We start from the raw sequence: 19856 nt of genomic DNA on the forward strand, positions 1-19856 counted from the left end.
CTGGTATCTGAAGATTTGGTTTAAATGGGCCCAAGCAAGAAATTCCTTGAGATTCTAATCTCAAATAACTATGAAGAAAAACTCAGAATTAGATCCTAGACTCAAGTTATAGAGTGCTAATCTTGAGCACAAAGAGACTCAGGGACATTGACCTGAGTTCAAGCCTCAGAACAGGCAAGAAAAAAATAGCAGAGATATGTCTGAAATAACAGCGATTTTGTTTTTAATGCACATGCTAGGATCAGGGATCTTAAAGTTAATCAGTGATTGAAATATCAGTAGTTTTTGAAAGAGTCTATAGTTAAATCTAAAAGTTTTTTATGAGATTTTCTCTAGCCACTTATTTCCTTCATGTGGTTTTCAAATTGTTATGCTGAGTCATACAAGCAGTAGTGAGAAAAAGTGTGGCTATCACACACAAAAAATATCCAGTATACTTTTCTATAATAAATATTTAAAAAATAGAAATTGTAGTAGCCTTAAAGAGATGAGCATAGATCTGGAATAATGACCTAACGAGCTATTTGCCTCTTAGATCAATAGCCACAATTCATAGCTGTAACATTTCATAACATTTTCTGTGTGATCTCCTAGTAGGAACATGCAGTTCTTTGTTATTGGTGGTGACATTATTGCTTTGACATTATCATCTAATGACCCTAATTTCTTTTGGTCAATCCTACAATAAAAGCAGCAAGTTCATAAAAATCTTCGCCTGACAAATATGTTATGAATTGTTTCCTTAAATGGTCAGGGTGACAAAATGAAATTCAGTGCAGATGAACTCTTGGAAGCATTTACCACTTTAACATTTCACAAGCCATACATGTTATGACTCTTCAATGAGTCATGAAAATTTATATCTGTAAGTCATTTTACTTAATGGATTAGCCACAACCATTCAATCAAACAGAAGAACAGCACTAATAAAATTATACACCCTACTTATTTTTTTTAATTTAATTTAATTTAATTTGAGAACATACTGTACAGAGGGGTTACAATTACATGGGAAGGATAATGCATACATTTCTTACCAAGCATTGTAGCCTCCTCCTTTGTTTACCTTCACCTCCCTTCCCAGTCTCCCCCCTGCCCCCCCACCCAATCCTTCGTCCCCTCCCCCCCATACCTACATTGTAAAGCTCGTTTTTGACATGGCATTTTGTACTTCTCATTGTTGCAACAGGTCCACCTGAATCCTTAAACGACTTGTTTTTCCCCATCTCCTCCACAAATTATACTGACATCAAATATAGTGAAAGCAGGGGTTACACTGTGGGGGAGGGACATACAAAGCAACAAAGAAATAATCTTATAAATGCGTTAGAAACACATGCATGAAAGAAAAGAAACATTAAAATACATATTTAAGGGTTCATTTTCCTAACATCACATTATCTGACCTTTTCCGCTTGACTCATACATATACTAGATATTGCAAATAAGGGAAACCATGGGACCTATGTTTCTTTAGGCCTGGCTTACTTCACTTAATATAATTTTTTCCAAGCCTTTCCATTTCCTAACAAATGGGGAAATGTCATTCTTTCTGATGGAGGCATAGAATTCCATTGTGTATATATACCACATTTTCTTGATCCATTCATCTACTGAGGGGCATCTGGGTTGGTTCCATATCTTAGCTATGGTAAATAATGCTGCAATACACATAGTTGTGCTGGTAGCTTTAGTGTGGTCTTGTTTGTAAACATTTGGGTAAATGCCCAAAAGTGGGATTGCTGGGTCATTGGGGAGCTCTATGTGAAGTCTTTTGAGGAACCTCCATACTGCTTTCCAAAGTGGTTGAACAAGTTTACATTCCCACCAACAATGAAGTAAGGTTCCTTTCTGTACACATCCCCTCTAGCATCTGTTGTTGTTAGAGTTCTTGATTTTTGCCGTTCTAACTGGAGTAAGGTGATATCTCAATGTTGTTTTGATTTGCATTTCTTTTATGGCTAGGGAAGTTGAACATTTCTTCATGTGTCTATTGGCCATCCTTCTTTCTTCTTCAGAGAAGTTTCTCTTTAAGTCTTTCGCCCACTTATTTATTGGGCAGTTGTTTCTTTGAGGATTTGTTGTTGGGGGGTTTAATTTTTTGAGTTTACACCCTACTTATTAAACATAATTTATACCACCAGAGCTTAGCCGAGGATTGGAGTCTAAGTTTTAGGCTATATGAGGTAGCTTCAACTGTTTCTAAAAATTCCTTCTTTTATATTATTCTAAATAATTAGCAGAGACACTCTGGGATAATATAGGAAGACTTTCAAAGACTTTTTAATATGAGAATGCAAAGCAACACATAATCTCTGCTAGGGTAAGTTGCAGATTCAAAGGTAAAATAATAAAAATATGGGTTATTTTTGTCCTTTTTATTCTATATTTGTTCAAAAATTATAGAATTCACGTTACTCATCTAAATGTAGCCCCTCTGTACAGCATCTTTACAATGAAATAAATTTTAAAATAATTACAGAAATCTCTTATATGCAAAAGCTAGATCTAACATATACGGGGGCATAATAAATTATACAGTTCTCTAGGCATACCTACAAAGTGAGACCAAAGAGAGGAACAAAATGGCAAAATGTCTATGTGTATCTGATCACACAAAATAATATTTATCAAACAATACTCCCAATAAATGGACAGAAGATTTTTTCTGATTTTTTTTTTAAATTTCTTTTATTTTAGTCTTCTTAGTTTGTCTATATGTCCTTGGGATTGTAAGCGGAGGCACAAAGAGTGAAAAATATAGCTGTGGTTCTCAGTGTTCACTATGTTGAAAATGAACAATATAATGTGTGGTTTGGGTGAGAGATAAAATTTTGTAGAGATCAAGGTAAGGGGCAACATTGTCCAAAAGGAAATGTGCACTTTGTCTAAATGAATTTAATAATTTATTTATAACATTATAATAAAAGATTACAAAGTTAATAAGTGAACATTAGAAAGAATAGTCTCAAGAACAGATCCAAACTAATAAATATGTCTTACAGAGGTAATCATTATCTTCCTGCTTCAAAAATGAAATGTATACTGATAGGTCATAGAAAAGTAGAATAATACAAATTTTAAGTATACAGCATACAAACTTCAGCATTATTTATGAGAATTCTGAATCGTTTCTTTTCATTCATTTATTTATTGGTCATGGTGCTGGATTTCTGGGCCTGGGTGCTTTCCCTGCACTCTTCAGCTCAAGATGCATGCTCATCTCCTTCAGTCATAGCACCACTTCCGGTTTTCTAGAGGTATATTGAAGACAAAGAGGCTCATGGAGTTTCCTGCCTGCGCTAACTTTGAATCATGATTCTCAGATCGCAGGAAGATTTCAGGTGTAAGGCACTGGCGCCGTGTTGAGAAGTCTGAATCATTTCAATGAAGGGTGTTGGAGAGAAAATGTAATTTGAAATACAAGAGCAGGGCAAATAAATGAAGCTATGAGAATGTATAATAAGAATTTATGAATATTGGAGACATTTAATGTAAAGAAAGACTTCCTGAACTTCATCTGTGGTTTTCTGATGCAGGAAAAAAAAAAAAAAAACAGAACCAAAAGAGACAAAAGTCAATAGCCTCCCTCTCTCTTCCCTCTCTCTTCCCTCCTTCCCTCCTTCCCTGCTTTCTTTCTTCCTTTCTTTCTTTCTTTCTTTCTTTCTTTCTTTCTTTCTTTCTTTCTTTCTTTCTTTCTTTCTTTCTTTCTTTCTTTCTTTCTTTCTTTCTTTCTTTCCTTCACCCTTCCTTTCTTTCTTCCTTTCTTTCCTTCATTATGGGATTTGAATTCTGGGGCTGTCCCTGAGCTCTTCAGCTCAAGACTAGTGCTCTACCATTTGAGCCATAGCACCACTTCACTTTTTCCAGTTGTTACTTGGAGAAAGTGTCTCACAGACTTTTGTGCCTGGGCAGGCTTTGAGCTACAATCCTTAGATCTTAGCTACTCCAGAAGAAGTGCCTGTGGCAACTGGTAAAGTTGTATTTTATTACAAATGAATTTTAACCCAAACTGATTTTTATTATTTGTTTTAAATGTAATTATATTAAATTAAACATTTTTAATTATTACATTAATATTAATTAAATTAATAAAATAATATTAAAATAAATATTTATCAAGATGATGTACAGAGGGATTAAAGTGCTGAGTATATTAATCTGAATTTTATAAGAAAAAAATATATACAAGAAACTGTAATCACTTATTTTTTGACACTCAGAGATATTTCCTATCAAAATTACTTCTAGCCATTATTTTAGGGTTTATGCCTATCAAGATACTTTTTTAATAAAGGTTCAGTGGCAGTGTATATTTCATTTCATAAATCTCTTCATTTAAGTAATTTTCATGCAGATAATGGCTGAATCAAAAGCACTTTGAGAGCAAATTAGTTACACTATATTTATTTAAATACTTATTATCATGTTTAAATTGCTTTTAGGTTTTACAATCATGAATGAATATTCTTATATACATGTATAAATTTTTGTATCTACAAACCAAACACAGTTGTCTACTGATTTTTTAGAATAAATACTTGCATTTTAATTTTCAGAATATAGATTGGGCATTTTTATATCAATATTTATTAGATGTATAAGTGGGGGAATTCTTAATGACATTTCAATTCTTATATGAAATTTACTCTGATAAAGTTTTCTATGTTCTTGTTTTATTTTGTTACATGCATAGAAACCATTTCAAGCAAATTCACAATTATTTTCTCTATTGACAGTCCCTACTTCTACTGTTATCCACCACTCCACAAAATTCACATTATTTCTTGTAATTATTTTTTTTACTTTTTCATAATAATTTTATAAAATAATACTTACGTCCATGTAATTTTTTCAAATTTTGTGGCATGCAGAATCATTGTTATTCTCAATATTATACACGACTATACTTCCACTAACATTTTCATTAATACTAGATTATTATTTTCATTCTTACCCAATAATATTATCTTTATGTATCTTTGAACATAGCAAGTTTCAACCACTAAGCGTAGTTCAGGCTTGAGAAGGGGAGGTGTAGGGAATATTCAATGACAGCATACATCTCACAAAATCATGTCGTACATGACAGTACAGACACATACGCTTTTTGTTGGCTGCCTTGGACTTGTCTGTCTGTGAGAGAAACTTGTGCACGTTGCATCATGATGTTGCAAATATCCAAAAGTAACTTTTCAGTTGAAAAGATTTCCCATTTTGATCACTCAATAGTTGTGATATATTTGACATCTTCAATTAGACATTTACTTTTTTTCTATGACTACTTAGGATAGATTTAAATATTTACATACTTTCTTATTTGCTGATAGGGCTATATTCATTTTAGGTTTGTTTTCCATCCTATATGACATCTTTCTTGAACTGCACCACCTCAGATTTCCTGCCTTTTGAGTCCACATAGTATTTTCTGCTAGTTCTTAGGGAACAAATCTGTTGGTCTCTCCGTGTTTTCTCTTACAAGCATTGATGGGACAAAGGCACTTTCTTCCTCTAATTCCCATATCATTTGGTGACTTCTCTTTGGATCTCCCTGGCCTCTGCACCATTCTGTTGAGGCAGAGCAATATTAATAACTACAATTTATTTCTATTTCCTATATCCTCTCCCTAGATAATTTAAGTAAATACTTTTATCAATTTATTTTCATTTAATAATTTGAGTTTTCCATAGCATAATAAATTTTAAAAGTAATATAAAAAAGGGCAATGAGATAAGACCTAACAACTATTTTACTGATGGGACTTGAACCAGGTTCTCCAGTGTGGGTCAATGAACAAATAGATCAGTATTTAGTTACATATTAGATCAATAGCTTAATTTTCTGCAGGTGTTGCCCTTGAGAAATGTTTGAAGAAGCAACCACATTAGACTGGATGGGGGATAGAGGAGTCATAGGAATTGCATCTGATAGGCATAAATTGGACTGAATACAATATGAATAAAGAAAGTATGATGAAAATTATAAAATGTGATTAACTGAAGTACCAAATTCTTGTTAAATATATAGGATTGTAGATTTAGCAAAAATTAAAAAAATTAAAAAATCACAAAATATCCACTTGAATTTGCATTTCAGATAAACATGTAATTTTTAGTAAAAGGATGTTCATCTGAAATGCAAATTCAACCTGGTATTCTATATTTCATCAGACAATTCATTCCTTGTGCATAATTCATTAACGCAGTCTATCACTTTCCTTTTCTCTTGTGTTTGTCTACAAGGAACCCAGTGAAAGATTAAGGTTATTGGGTCAACAGAGTTTAGAAGAAGAGACAGATAAGTTAATCAAACACCAAGTTAAAATCTGAGTGATCCACTGAGAGAAAATTAAAGATGGGAGGGGAGTTAGGAGTCGGCACATATAATAATTATATAGAGTTACTAGTATGAATAAATTTAGAAAATGAGTTCAACAAGTATGATTTTACAGCAATGTTAGTGAACAAGAAATGTTACAGTTAAATAGATGGACTTGAGATTGTTATCAGTAAATCCTGTCCATTATATGTGTGGTCCCAGAACACTGAAACATGTGAAAGCAAACAGAACGACGATATTTATCATTTATAATGAGATATATAGCATATGGATACATATGTGTATGTGTGTGTGTGTGTGTGTGTTCGTGTGTGTGTATATGTGTGTATTTGACCTAGACAATCTGTCCTTGGTAATCTCGGTTTCCAAATGGAATTGAGCTCAGAGAAAAATATAAAAAGTTTTGGAGACAATAAACCTGACCATTAATTTATATCAGGTATAGAAGGAGTAGTTTAATAAACCCTATTGCAGATTAAATTTGGAACACCTTTTTGGAAAAGAATCTGAGCTTTCTGCCCTTTGCTTCTGTTCAGGATATTCTTTCATGTGTGCAAGCAACCAGTAGAAGGTTTTGTGTCTTTTTCTATAAGATAGAAATCTAACACAGAATAGCACCGCTTATCATAACATAAGAAGACAGGTAAACCAGTTAAATAATACGTATTAATTTTAACTGTAATCAGGTTAAATAACATCTATTAATTTTAACTAAGAGAAAGAGAGAAAAAGGTTAACACAGTATAGTTGTGAAGAGCGTAAAACCTATTATAATGGAAGGCATTGAAAATGGATTAGAGAGAAAAGGAAAACTAAATGTCACATTGTCCCTCAGTCTTCATATACCAGCATATTTTGACTCAGATTTGAAAAGGAAAGAGAAGGAAAGTTTAGTTTTACCAAAAACCATTGAAAAAATGTGGTCTGACTCAAATATAAACATATGATCTGGTTATATTGTGACATAGGTGCAATGTGAGGATAGAACGAAACAACCAAACAATTTAATAAGTGGTCATTTCTCCAAAGGAATACAAATGATTTACGAATATATAAAGAACTATTTGACATCCTTTCCTATATAGAAAAATACAAATAAAAAGACACTGAGATTCTGTATTATTGTCGTCAGAATAACTATCCTCAAATAAAAACAAAACAAAACAAAACAAATACCCCAAGAAGTATTATTGAAGATGTAGGGAAAATAGTAATCCCTATGCTATTTATGGCAATGTAAATTAGTAAAGCCACTATGGAAATCACAATGGAGGTTTAGAACATATGGTCTATTAATTCCACTCAAGTATACATCCAAAAGGATGTAAATCAATATACAATAGCGACAGTTCACAGAAACATTATTTTTTTTGGGTGGGGGGTGTCCAGTCGTGGGGCCTGAACTCTGGGCCTGGGTGCTGCCACTCAACTCTTCAGCTCAAGGCTAGCGCTCTACCACTTGAGCCACAGCGCCAATTCTGGCTTTTTTCTTTTTGCTTATGTGGTGCTGAGGATTCGAGTCCAGGCCTTCTGGCATGCAAGGCAAGCACTCTACCACTGATCCACCTTCGCAGCCCCCAGAAACATTTATTAAAGCATAATTTACACAATCAATATAATCAAGCTAGGTGATCCATTCAAACAATGAATTATTTTAAAAATGTAGTGTTTTTACACAATCAAATATTATTCATCCATCAAGAATTATGTCATTTGCAGGAAAATGGAAAAATTGAAAGTCACCATGTCAAGTGTTCTAAATTCAGCAGAAAGACTAATGTTATCAGATAGAATTTTATATGTGCATTTGGAACCTTAAAAAATAAATAACATACACTAAATAAAGAGTATTTTGGAGTGAAGATTACAGAGAGGGAGTGGGCAAATGGAGTAGATTGAAATGCGATCATTAGATTCTATACAATTTTATGGAAACTTAATGATGTAACTCAAGGTGGTCTTCATCAAAGAAAATTATATAAATGCAGGTAAATACTACAATGAAATCTTTTTCTGTATATATGGGCTAACATAAAAGAGACACCAAAAAGCAATATAAATAAGTTACATTTCTGTTCTTTGATAGAAGTAAAGGAATTGATTCATTCTAACTAAAATTGTATATGAATGAAAAAACACAGAATATGAATATAACAAGAAATCAAATGGAAAAATATGTTTAAAATAAACTATATAACTGGGACGTGGAGAGAATCAGGTGCGAGAGAATGAAGAAGGGGATGATACTGTTCAAAGGAAATGTATTCCATACCTAACTGTAAACATGTTGTATATCATTTTTACAATAAAATTTCAAAAAAGGAATTGCAAATAGTAACCAGAAATTTTAAAATTATATTCCAGAATTGTAATTCATCTTAAAATATAAACCCAAACAGCCCAAAAATGTAAAACATATCTCAATATGATTACTGGGAAAGAAAAAAATGAGATTTTTTTTCTTGATTTTGGTGGTACTATTATTATAACTCAGAACTTCCTACTCACTCTGCTTGCTTTATTGGCTAATGCTTTACTAAATGAACTATCTCCTTGCCTTGGTTTCGTTGGTAAATTGGAGATGGAGTCTATCAGATTCTTTTCCTGAGCTAGCTTGGAAATATGACCCTAAGATTTGCACACTCCTGAATAGCTAGAAATACTGGTGTAATTTTTCTTTAAATAAGTTTCTTTTCTCTGCCTGCTCAGGCAATTCCTGTATTAATCTTTGATTAGCTTCCTCAAGGTCAGGATATTCCTGTAATAATTTTTGTCAACCTCATTATGTTCACGAATTTAGTGTATCAATCTTTGGTTAGCATCTTCTTGCTCTTTATCATGCTCACACTGAGTCCTTTGCAGGCATTCAATCTTATTATTCACCAATCTTATTATTCACCATGTTTCCCAGTAGTGTTTCTAGAAATTCTGGGCAATTCTCCTCTGGATTATTCATTAAATGTTCTGTCACCAGATATCATGAGTGGGAGTTGAGACACCTGGACTTGCCACTTTTCTTTTGTTATGAGCCTAACACTAGAACTATTTTAAGGCAAGCATCAACCAGAGCCCTTTAGTTGTACAGATTGATTGATGCAGTCAAAATGTCTGCAGATACAATCATAAGAATACATACAATCTAATTCAACATCAAACTACTATGGATTATTGGGCTAAGAACATCAAAAAGGTATTCAGCACACCAGAAATTAATAGGTTTAAGGAGAATCAGGGAGAAAAATAGGATTAGAGCAATATAAATAAAAATATATATTTAAAATAAAGAAAAATGGTTACTTTTCAGAAAGAGCTAAAATACACACATGCTCTGATTATGAATGCCTGGGAAACAGAAAGAGCATTAGACAGCAAAACATTACAGCTAAACACACAGTTGAAAGATCTGTCACAAAAATACACTGAAGTGAAAAACAAGAAAGAAAACTAGTAAGGGAAAAGTCTTAACAGACTATTGAGATCCTCAATGGAAAGGTAATGCAGAAGTAACATGTCTCATTGAAAAAACTCTCAATAGCAGCATTGAGAATTTCAAGGTGAAACTGAAAAGCAAAGGTGCTGTTAGAGGGAACAGAAGTTGGACAGCCAAAGGAACTCTCCTGTGACTCTGGAAGCACACTTGCAAGTGAAGGAAGAGTTTGAGAAGGAAATTGGGATCATGAAAGGGAGCTTGCATGAAATAAAAGGAGGAGGATAAAAAGAGAGAAGTTTCCAAGTTCCAGACTGAAGTTAAAAACACAAAGCAGGAGTTAAAGGAACTAGAGTCTCCTGATGTTCAGAGAAACCACTGAGCTGATTATGTAGGTCGGTAGACCAGACTAAAACTAGTAGATAACATTGAAGGAAGCAAAAACTGGTAACAAGGGTATAAATGTGGAGACACATGTGTTCTCACAAATGTGAAATTCTAGCAGAACTTCAATATCATAATGTGACAAAATGGTCACAATGTTTGGCAGTGTGATATCACAATGGTCATGATGTCACAGTGGATTTCTGATATCACTTGACATACCTGAAATATGAGGTCCAGAATAGACTATGAGCTCACAAAGATCCTAAGATATCACAATAGCAGCATATCAGAAATGTTTTGAGGAAATGACAGGTTTGTGATATCTCAGTGGGTTAGTGATGTCACAACGGAAATGTGATGTCAAAAGGGATTGTGATGTCACAGTGTTTATGAGATCACAATGAGTTTCACAGATCAACAAACATGCCACATTTGAAATAGAATGGAATTGCAGAATAGGCATTCACAATGGGCCTATAATCTCACAATGACATTGTGATATCATAATGCTATGATATCATTGTATTTTTATGATATCACAATGAAGGGATTGTGTCATAATGACAATGTTATTTTACACTGATGATGATGTCACAAGGTGGTTGTGATGTTAAAATAGCATGTAATCACAATTGTCTTTTGTTAAGGAGGACAAAGGTACACATGTGCTTTTTCAAAGTTGCTAAGAGGTCATAGTAGGGTTGGCATGTCACAATGTGATCAGGATGTCAGAACAGCTATGCAATATCACAATGGTTTTGTCACAGTGGTGATGAGGTTACAATGGGTTTGTAATGTCACTAAAAGTTTGTGATATCACAATGACATGTCCAGTTCATTTTCATCAGTGTCCAGTGCAGCTGATGGGCCCCTCTGTTGTATGATCTTCCCAGTTTACCTCTGGTTTGGTGTATTCCTCCTAGTTTCCCTCAGAAGTGCACATATTTGGTCAGTAGACTTAGGTCATTATGTAACGATATAACAAGACCAGTAGAGGTCATTGGTTCCTGAGACCTGTTTACTTTGTCATATCTCCATACATTTTTTATTTTACATTCACATATCAGGGACATCATACCATTTGTCTCTTTACTCTTGGCTTACCTCCATCAAAATAACTTTTTCTAAAGTCCATGTATTTTTCTGCAAATTCCATTATTTTCTCCTTTCTAGGGACGGAATAATATTCTATTGTATACAATAGAATATTGGGTCCATTCACCTGCACTGGGGCTTCTGGGGTTCTTTTTATATCTTGGCTAGTGTGAACCGTGCGCCAATGAATGTGGAGATGCATGTGTCACTGTATACTGGTTCCTATTGCTCAGGTAAATTCTGAGGCATGGTATGGCAGGGTATTATGGGAAGTTTCATAGGTATCTCCATATTGTTTTCAAAGTATTTGTATTAGTGTACATTCCCATCAGCAGAGCAGTAGGGTTCCTCTTTCTCTGCTTCCACTCCAGCATCTGTCATTGGCTGAATTTAGGCTGTGGACCATTCTGCTTGGGTAAGGTGATATCTCACAGTTGTTCTTATTAGCATTTCCTTTACAGCCAAGGATGATGAACATTTCCTCCTGTGTTTCTTTGCTATTTTTTCTCTTCTGAGAAGTCTGTCTTGAGTTCCCTTGGTCATTTAGAAATTAGTTTGTTGTATTTTGGAAGGATTATGTTGTTGATTTCCCTGTATATACTTGATATATCATGGGTAAATTGTTTTTCCCCAATTAGTTGTCTGTCTTTGTAGTTTGGTTTCTATGTCTTTAGCTGTGCAGAAACTTTTTAATTTAAGCTAGTTCTATTGTGGAATCTTTCTCCAATTTTGTTTTGACCCCTGACTCTGTTCAAGAAGTTCCTGCCTGTGCCTATAACTTCATTTCTCTCCTTCTCTGTCCTGAAGTAGTTTCAGAAATTCACATTTGTTGTTAATGTCTTCAATTCATTTTGAGTTGATGTAGGGTCCATTTTTAGTTTTCTGCATGTGGTTGCCAACATTTCCCAGCACCATTAGTTGGAGAAGTTATGTTTATTCCACTTTATGTCTTTGGCTTCTTTGTCTAATATCAGCTGACTGTAAGAATGTGGTTTTATTTCTGGATCTTCTAATCCATTCCAATGGACTTTGGGCCTGTTTTTTGCCAGTACCAAGTTACTCTCTTTATTATCGTGGCTCTATTGTATAGTTTGAGAACCATGTCATCATTTCTTCAGTGTTGTTGAGGTTTCTGCATAGAATGGTTTTGGCTATGAATTTTGTGGTTGTTTTCTCCAGTTTAATATATTACGTCATTGGGATTTTAATGGGAATTGCATTGAATTTTTATATTGATTTAGGCAGTATGGACATTTTCTTCATATTAAATCTCCATTTCCTGGAGCCCTCTATGATTTCTTTCTTTAAGTTTTTATAGTTTTCATTAAATAGTTTCTTTACATCTCTGGTTAAAATAATTCCTAAATATTTTATTTTTTGAGGTTATTGTGAATGGGGATCTTTCCTTGATTTCACTTCCTGCATTTATGTTCTTAGAGTGTAGAAGGCAACTGATCTTGTGGGTTAATTTTGTATCCTGCTACATTACCAAAGTGATTTACAAGTTCTAAAAGTTTGAGGCTGGATTTTTTTGGGACAAATGAGGTATAATATCATGTCATCTGGCCAAAGGGATAGTTTCAATTCCTCCTTTCCTAGGCAGATTCCTTTAGTGTCTTTTGCTTGCTTTACTCCTCTCACTAAGGATTCCAGAACTGTAATAAAGAGATGTGGAGAGAGTGAGCATCCTTGCCTTCTTCCTGATTTTAGAATTGTTTTCTCCCCATTAAGTATAATATTGGCTATTGTTCTGTCATATATAGATTTTAGTGTTTCAAAGAATGTTTCATCTATACCTATGCTTTCAAGATCTTTTAATATGAATGAATATTTATTTTATCCAATGCCTTTTCCATGTCAATGGCGATAATTATGTCGTTCTTGAGCTGGGACCTGTTGGTGTGAGGAAATATATTTATTGATTTACATATGTTCTGATTGCTTTATCTATCTCATTGTAAGTTATCGTATTTTAATTGATGTATTTCTTCTATGTTCAGTATGGGTAATTTGTATTTCTGTAAAATTTCATCCATTTCTGATGTTTTCTCCCTTACTGAGTTTAGATTCTGGAAATAATTCTTTATAATTGAATCTCGGGTATTTGTTATACTTTTTCTCGTGAATCTGTGATCTTATTGATTTCGATTTCCTCTCTTCTTTTAATCTTGCCAGCGTTATTCAGGTGAACAGCTTTTTGTTTTACTAATATTATTTATAGTTTTCTTAGTCTCTATTTCACTAATTTCAGCTCTGATTTTGGTTTTCTCACTCCATTTAGTAACTTTAGGTTCAATTTGTTCATGCTTTGATAAAAGTTTTATTTGCAACATGACATTATTTACTTGCTCTGTTTCTACTTTTTTGATATATGCACCGAGAGGAAGATTTTACCCCTCAACACTCCCTTTGCCATGTCCCACAAGTTTCTTTGTGATTTGTATTCATTTTCATTGAATTTTAGAAACTTTTGCTTTTATCTTTAATTTCTCCTGTTACACAAGTGTTGCTCAGAAATATGTGTTCAATTTCCATCTATTTTATTACTTCTACGGTGTGCTTTTTTATTGAGAATTAGCTTGATTCCACTGTTGTCAGACAGATTACAAGGGAATATGTCCATCCACGTTTACTTGCTTAAATTCTTTCTAGGAACTATGATATAGTCTATTTTGGAGAAAGTTCCATGGGCTGCTGAGAAGAATGTGTAATGGATTGTTGCAGGGTGAAAAACATGATTGATGTCAATGAATTCTGCTTGAATTATGGCATCATTGAATTCAGAGGCTTCTTTGCCATTCCTGTCATTGGTAGATCTGTCCTTTGGTGAGAGTGGAGTATTAACATGTCCCAGTATTATTGTATTTTGATCTATTTTATTCTGTAAGTCTGACAGTATTTACCAAACATACTTGGGTGCATCAAGGTTTGAGGAGTATAAGTTAATGAGGTTACTATCTTCTTCTTGAATTGTTCCCTGAATTAATATAGAATGCTCTTCTTTGTCTTTTTTTATGTTGGTTCTCAGAGTACTGCTACTATTTTTTAATGCATCTCCTGTTTGAAAATCCTGTATATCTTTTGATAATTCATTTCTTGTTCTTCAAATTTCTGATATGTCTTGCTTTAATAATTGAATCATTATTTATAATATCTCTTGGATCTATTATTTGTCTTCCATTTCTGTTTTGCTTTCACTTGGGCTCTTCTCTGGGTTTCTGTTGGTATTTGAGTTTGGCTTTCTATCTTCGCTATTTATGAATTTTGTAATTTTTTGCTGTGGGTTTTGCATGAGGTTTCAGGGATTATTGGAGCACAATTACAAATTCTGACTGCTTTGGTCAATAGCTGGATGAGTTTGCTTGGTTCTTAGTTGGTTCCTGGACAAATTGCAGAAGATCACTCTCAGCCTTGAGTTGGCTGAGTCTTTACCTGTTCTCAGTTCTGTTAGGAGAGAGAACAATCTCCAGTTTCTAATCTGATGCACACCGGACTCTCAGTTGTCTTCTGGAGATCACAGGCATCTTCAACCAAGGACTAAGCAGCCTACACTGCTCCTGCTCCCTCCTATGGGTGCTCTTGCCTCCAGTTGCTGGAGTCCTTCAGGAATTCCTGAGTGTAATAATGTGCTAGTACCCTAAGCTGTCCAATCCCCCGCCCATGATATATAGGTCAGGTACTGATGAGATTTGTGTTTCTGGTTGTAGCTCCCTGGATACACAGGTTTTTTGCCATCACAGGAATGGTTCCTAGGGGTGGATTTTCCTTTCTTTCAACCCTCTTCTGAGGCATGTATCAGCTTTTCACTTCAATCATGACTGGTGGGTTGTGTGGCTCAAGAACCCTTTCCCAAGTCCTGGCCCTGGCTCCTGGTCCCCAGACTGCGACACACTATTTGTGCTCAGGCTGGACCTGTTATGCTGGATTTCCCGCTTTGAGTATGCAGTTAGGATTTCTTCTGCTGACTGTTGTCGCCCATAGGTGCTGTTCTTGGCTTGAGCCTTTATGATTCTGCCCCAGGGCACATTTGGTCAAGCTTGGTGGGCTGGTTGTACCACAAAAGGTAATGGGAAGCTTGCACATTTCCCAGTTTTAATAGGGCCTGTAGTCTAGGTGGTAGGCAGTGGGATCTGGATGAAGTTTGGGGGTTACCACCAGCACTGGTCTCCCTTGGGGAAAAGGGTGTTCCTGTGGTGTGCCCACTTATCCAGGAGCAGGTTTGGAGCTCTTCAGTATTGCTGTGGTCTATCTGTTTCTGTGTGCTGTAGGACACTGGATGCTACCGTATTCTGAGATCCATTGAGATAATTGTGAACTGGGCCAGATGGTGTTGGTGACTCAGGGTCTGTGTTATACACCATCTCTGCCTCTTTTTATGTGGTCCAGATCAGTGCCATAGGCTTGTTTTGTGATAGCATGGAACACTCTAGTTCTGGGGGTTGGTGATCTTTGGTGGGAAGATGAGAAGCTGATCTGCTGGCAAAGAGTGGGTAGGGTCTTCATGCAGGTTCTAAACTCCAAGGTTTCTTTCTCTGCACTGTCTGAGTTCGCACTGGCATCTTGGTAGTCTTCTGCACTGACATTCTGTGGATAGACCTCTGTATTTCTGGGGTTTCAGCGCACAGCTGTGGGACCCGATGACTTTGGTGGAATTGCACAGGGCTGCTTCACTGATGAAGTGTGTGGGAAAGGTCTAAGCTACAAGATTGCTCTGATTGAAATCATCAGGTCTGACACAGGCACCTTGGACATCTGCTGCAATGGCATTCTGCAGAATACCCACTGTTGCTCTGGGGTCCCTGGTCACTCTAGACTGGACCATGCTAAAGCATGGCATGTAGTTGTGCCATCAGCAGGCAGTGGAGGAAGGGTCTTGGTGCACGTTCTCTGGACCAATAATTGTCTGTGTTTGCACTCTCTGGGTTAGCACTGGCACCGTAGGAGTCCTCTGCACTGGTGTTCTGTGGTCAGACCTCTGTTTATCGGGGTTCCCCCCATGGATTTCATGCCAATTGACTTAGTGGGATGGTGGGGAGCTGCTCTGCTAATGAGGGGTGTGCGAAGGGTCTTTGTTCCGGTTCCAAACTACAAGGATTCTCTGTTTATATTCACCAGGTCACCACTTTGGGAGTCTGCTGCACTGGCATTCTGCAGATTATCCATAGTTGCTTTGGGAACTCTGGCAGCTCCAGACTGAGCCAGGCCACAGTTTGTCAAGGGTGAGGGAAGGTCTTCATGCTTTTCTGTTCTGAAATATTATCCTTTTGTTTTTTACACCTCCTGTTTTTTTCTGGGTATTCATCATTTTGCTAGGTAAACATTTGGAACTTGAACTCTATTTGGTTGGAGAGAGCTGTGGTGATTCACAACTATTCTGTTGCCATCTGGGTCCTCCTTCCATAATAATATTATGATGTAACAATTAGTTGGTGACGCAAAATTCGTGATGAGGTCACAGTAGATTTGTGATGTTGTAATGGCTTTATGATGTCAGAGAGACATGCCAAATCTCAATTATCATTAAATCAAAATGATTATATGAGTTCACAAAGGGAATAGGATGTCTCGAAACACAAAATGTGATGATGTCCTAACAATTTTGTGAGTTCCCAATGTGACACAATGGTCATAATGTCAGGAAGTGTGATGGAACTGTGGTCATGATGTCACAGTTGATTTCTCATAACACATGCCATACCTGAAATATTATGAGCTTCAAAAGAGGCTATGAGCTCACAAAAGGCCTAAGATATCATGATTATAGCATGCCACAAAGTTATGAGAACAGGACCGGTTTATGGTGTTACACTGTGGTAGTGATATCACCATGGCTATGTGAAGTCACAAATGGATTGTGATGTCACAATGGTTATGAGGTCACAATGGGTTTCTGATATCAATACATATGCCACATTTGAAATAGAATGAAATCATACAATAGACATTGTCAATGAATCTATGATATCACAATGACTATGTGTTGTCATAATGTTATAGTTCCATTGCTCTTTTATGATGTCACAATGAGCTGATGGTGTCATCATAACAATAAGATGTCACAGTTTACATGATGTCTCAAAGTACTTGTGAGGTTACAATGGAATGTGTGGGCTCACTTGTCATTATTTTACAATGAGGATATGAATAGGGATTGTGCTGTCACAAAGCCACAAAGGACATATGTTTTTTAAAAGATGCTAAGAAGTCATATATTTGAGATAACATGTGATCATGATGTCACAACAGCAATCTGATGTCAGTTTGTGATCTTACAGTGATGTTGAGGTTACAAAGCTTTTGGGATGTCACTATGAATTATTATATCACAGTGACATCTTCAATTTCAAATGTTACTATTTTACAATGAGAATATGAGTTCACGGAGGGAGCTTGAAGTCCCAAAGGCAATGAATTTCTTAATGTTATGAAGTCATACTATATTTGTGAAAATATGAGACAATGATATCATAATAGCAATGTTAAGTAGCAATATCATGTGATAATAATGTTTTAATCTCACAAATATTTCATGATGCCATAATGGTGAAGAGGTCATAATAGGTTTGTGATGTCACAATAAATTGGTGTGGTCACAATGGAATGCTGAAAGATAAAAATCATTAACTCACAATGAGTATATGAGTTCACAGAAACTGGTGTCTACACAGATGTCAGATGTGTTGTAACAAATTTAATGAAGTCCTGTTTTGTGATGTTACAAACCTGTGATACAATATCATACTGAGACACAATGGTTATGCAATCTGGCAATGGGATATCATAGAGGTCATAATATCACAGTTCATTTATGTATCATATGTCATATGTGAAATATTAAGAGGTACAGAACAGCTTATGAGCTTACAAAAGTCCTAAGATATCACAATGGCAGCATGCCACTAAAGTTATGAGAACAGGAGAGTGTATTCATGTCACAGTGGGTTTGTGATATCACAATGGCAATGTGATATCACAAGGGATTTGTGATGTCACAATGGTTGTGTGATCAGAATAGGTTTCTGATATCAACACATATACCCTATGGGAAATAGAATGAAAATACATAATATGCATTCCAATATTTCTTTGACTTCATAATGATTCTGTGATGTTATAATGTTATGATATTATTATATTTTGGGATGTTACAATGAGCTAATGCTGTCATAATGACAATAACATGCCATCATAAGTGATTACGATGTTAGAGATATGTCTGATCTCAATTGCCATTAGTTCACAATGTCCAGATGGGTACACAAAAGGGTTGTGATGTCACAAAGACCATGAACTCTTTTTAAAGTGCTTAGAGGTCCTAATAAGTTTTGTATATCCCAATGTGATCATGAATTCATAAGGGCAATGTGATATCAAATGGGTTTGTGATGTCACAATGGTAATAAGATCACAAAGGGTTAATGATGTCACAACAAGCTTGTAATATAACAACTATAACAGCTACATGTTCACTTTCAATTGTACTAGTTCACAATGAGGTTGTGAGTTCCCAGAAGGAGCTCTAGTACTCAAAGTACGTGAATATTCCAAATTATTGTGGGGTCATAATAGGTTTGTGAAAACAATGGAATTGAGATATCACAATATCATTATGATTTCAAAATATCACATCATACTAAGGTACTTATGAGGTGGTGATAACATATTGATGATAAGGTCAAAATAAATTTCTGATGTCAAATGCACGGGTTTGTCAGAATGGCATTACTGATATCAAAGGACATTCATTCACAATAAGTATATGAATTCACACAGAGACTGAGGTATTTCCTTGGACATGTGTTGTCACAAATGCAAAAATTCCTAAGAATGTGCTCATGTCACAATGTGACACAGGTTCATGATGACTAACAATGGTCATGATACCACAGTGGATTTCTGATATCGCATGATATATCTGATATATTATGAAGTCAACAACAAGTTATGAGCTCACAAATATACTTAGATATAACTATGGCAGCACATGAGAACAGGACAGGTTTGTGATGTCACCGTGAGTTAGTGACATTGCAATGTCTATGTGATTTCACAGAGTGATTGTAAGGTCACAATAATTATGATGTCACATGGGTTTCTGATGTCAACCCACATGCCAAATTTGATATAAAATGAAACCAATGCATAGGCATTTATAATGTGTGTATGATATCACAATGGCAGTGTGAAAACATAATGCTTTCATGTCATTGTACTTTGCTGGTATCTCATGAATGGATGGTCTCACAAAGACAATTTGATGTCACATGTGATGATGCCACAAAGTGTTTGTGATATTACAAAGGCCTGTGTGATCACAATTGTCATTAGCTCACAATGAAGATATAGGTGACATCACACAAAGAGTGTGATGACACAAAGGCCATTTTTTTTTTCAAAAGTGCTAAAAAGTCATAAGAGGTCTGGGAACTGACAATGTGATAGTGTTATAACAGCAATGTCATGGCACAGAATCACATCACAGTCTTGTTTTGTGTCACAATTAGTTAGTGATTCCATAATGGAGATGAGGTCACAATAGTTTTGTAATGTCAAAATGGGTTTTAATGTAACAATGGCATTCTGGATCTCTTATTTTTATACCACAAT

The sequence above is a fragment of the Dipodomys spectabilis genome, unplaced genomic scaffold (assembly GCF_019054845.1).
Source record: "Dipodomys spectabilis isolate Male_0828 unplaced genomic scaffold, ASM1905484v1 ptg000164l, whole genome shotgun sequence".
NCBI classification, from domain to species: Eukaryota; Metazoa; Chordata; class Mammalia; order Rodentia; family Heteromyidae; genus Dipodomys; species Dipodomys spectabilis.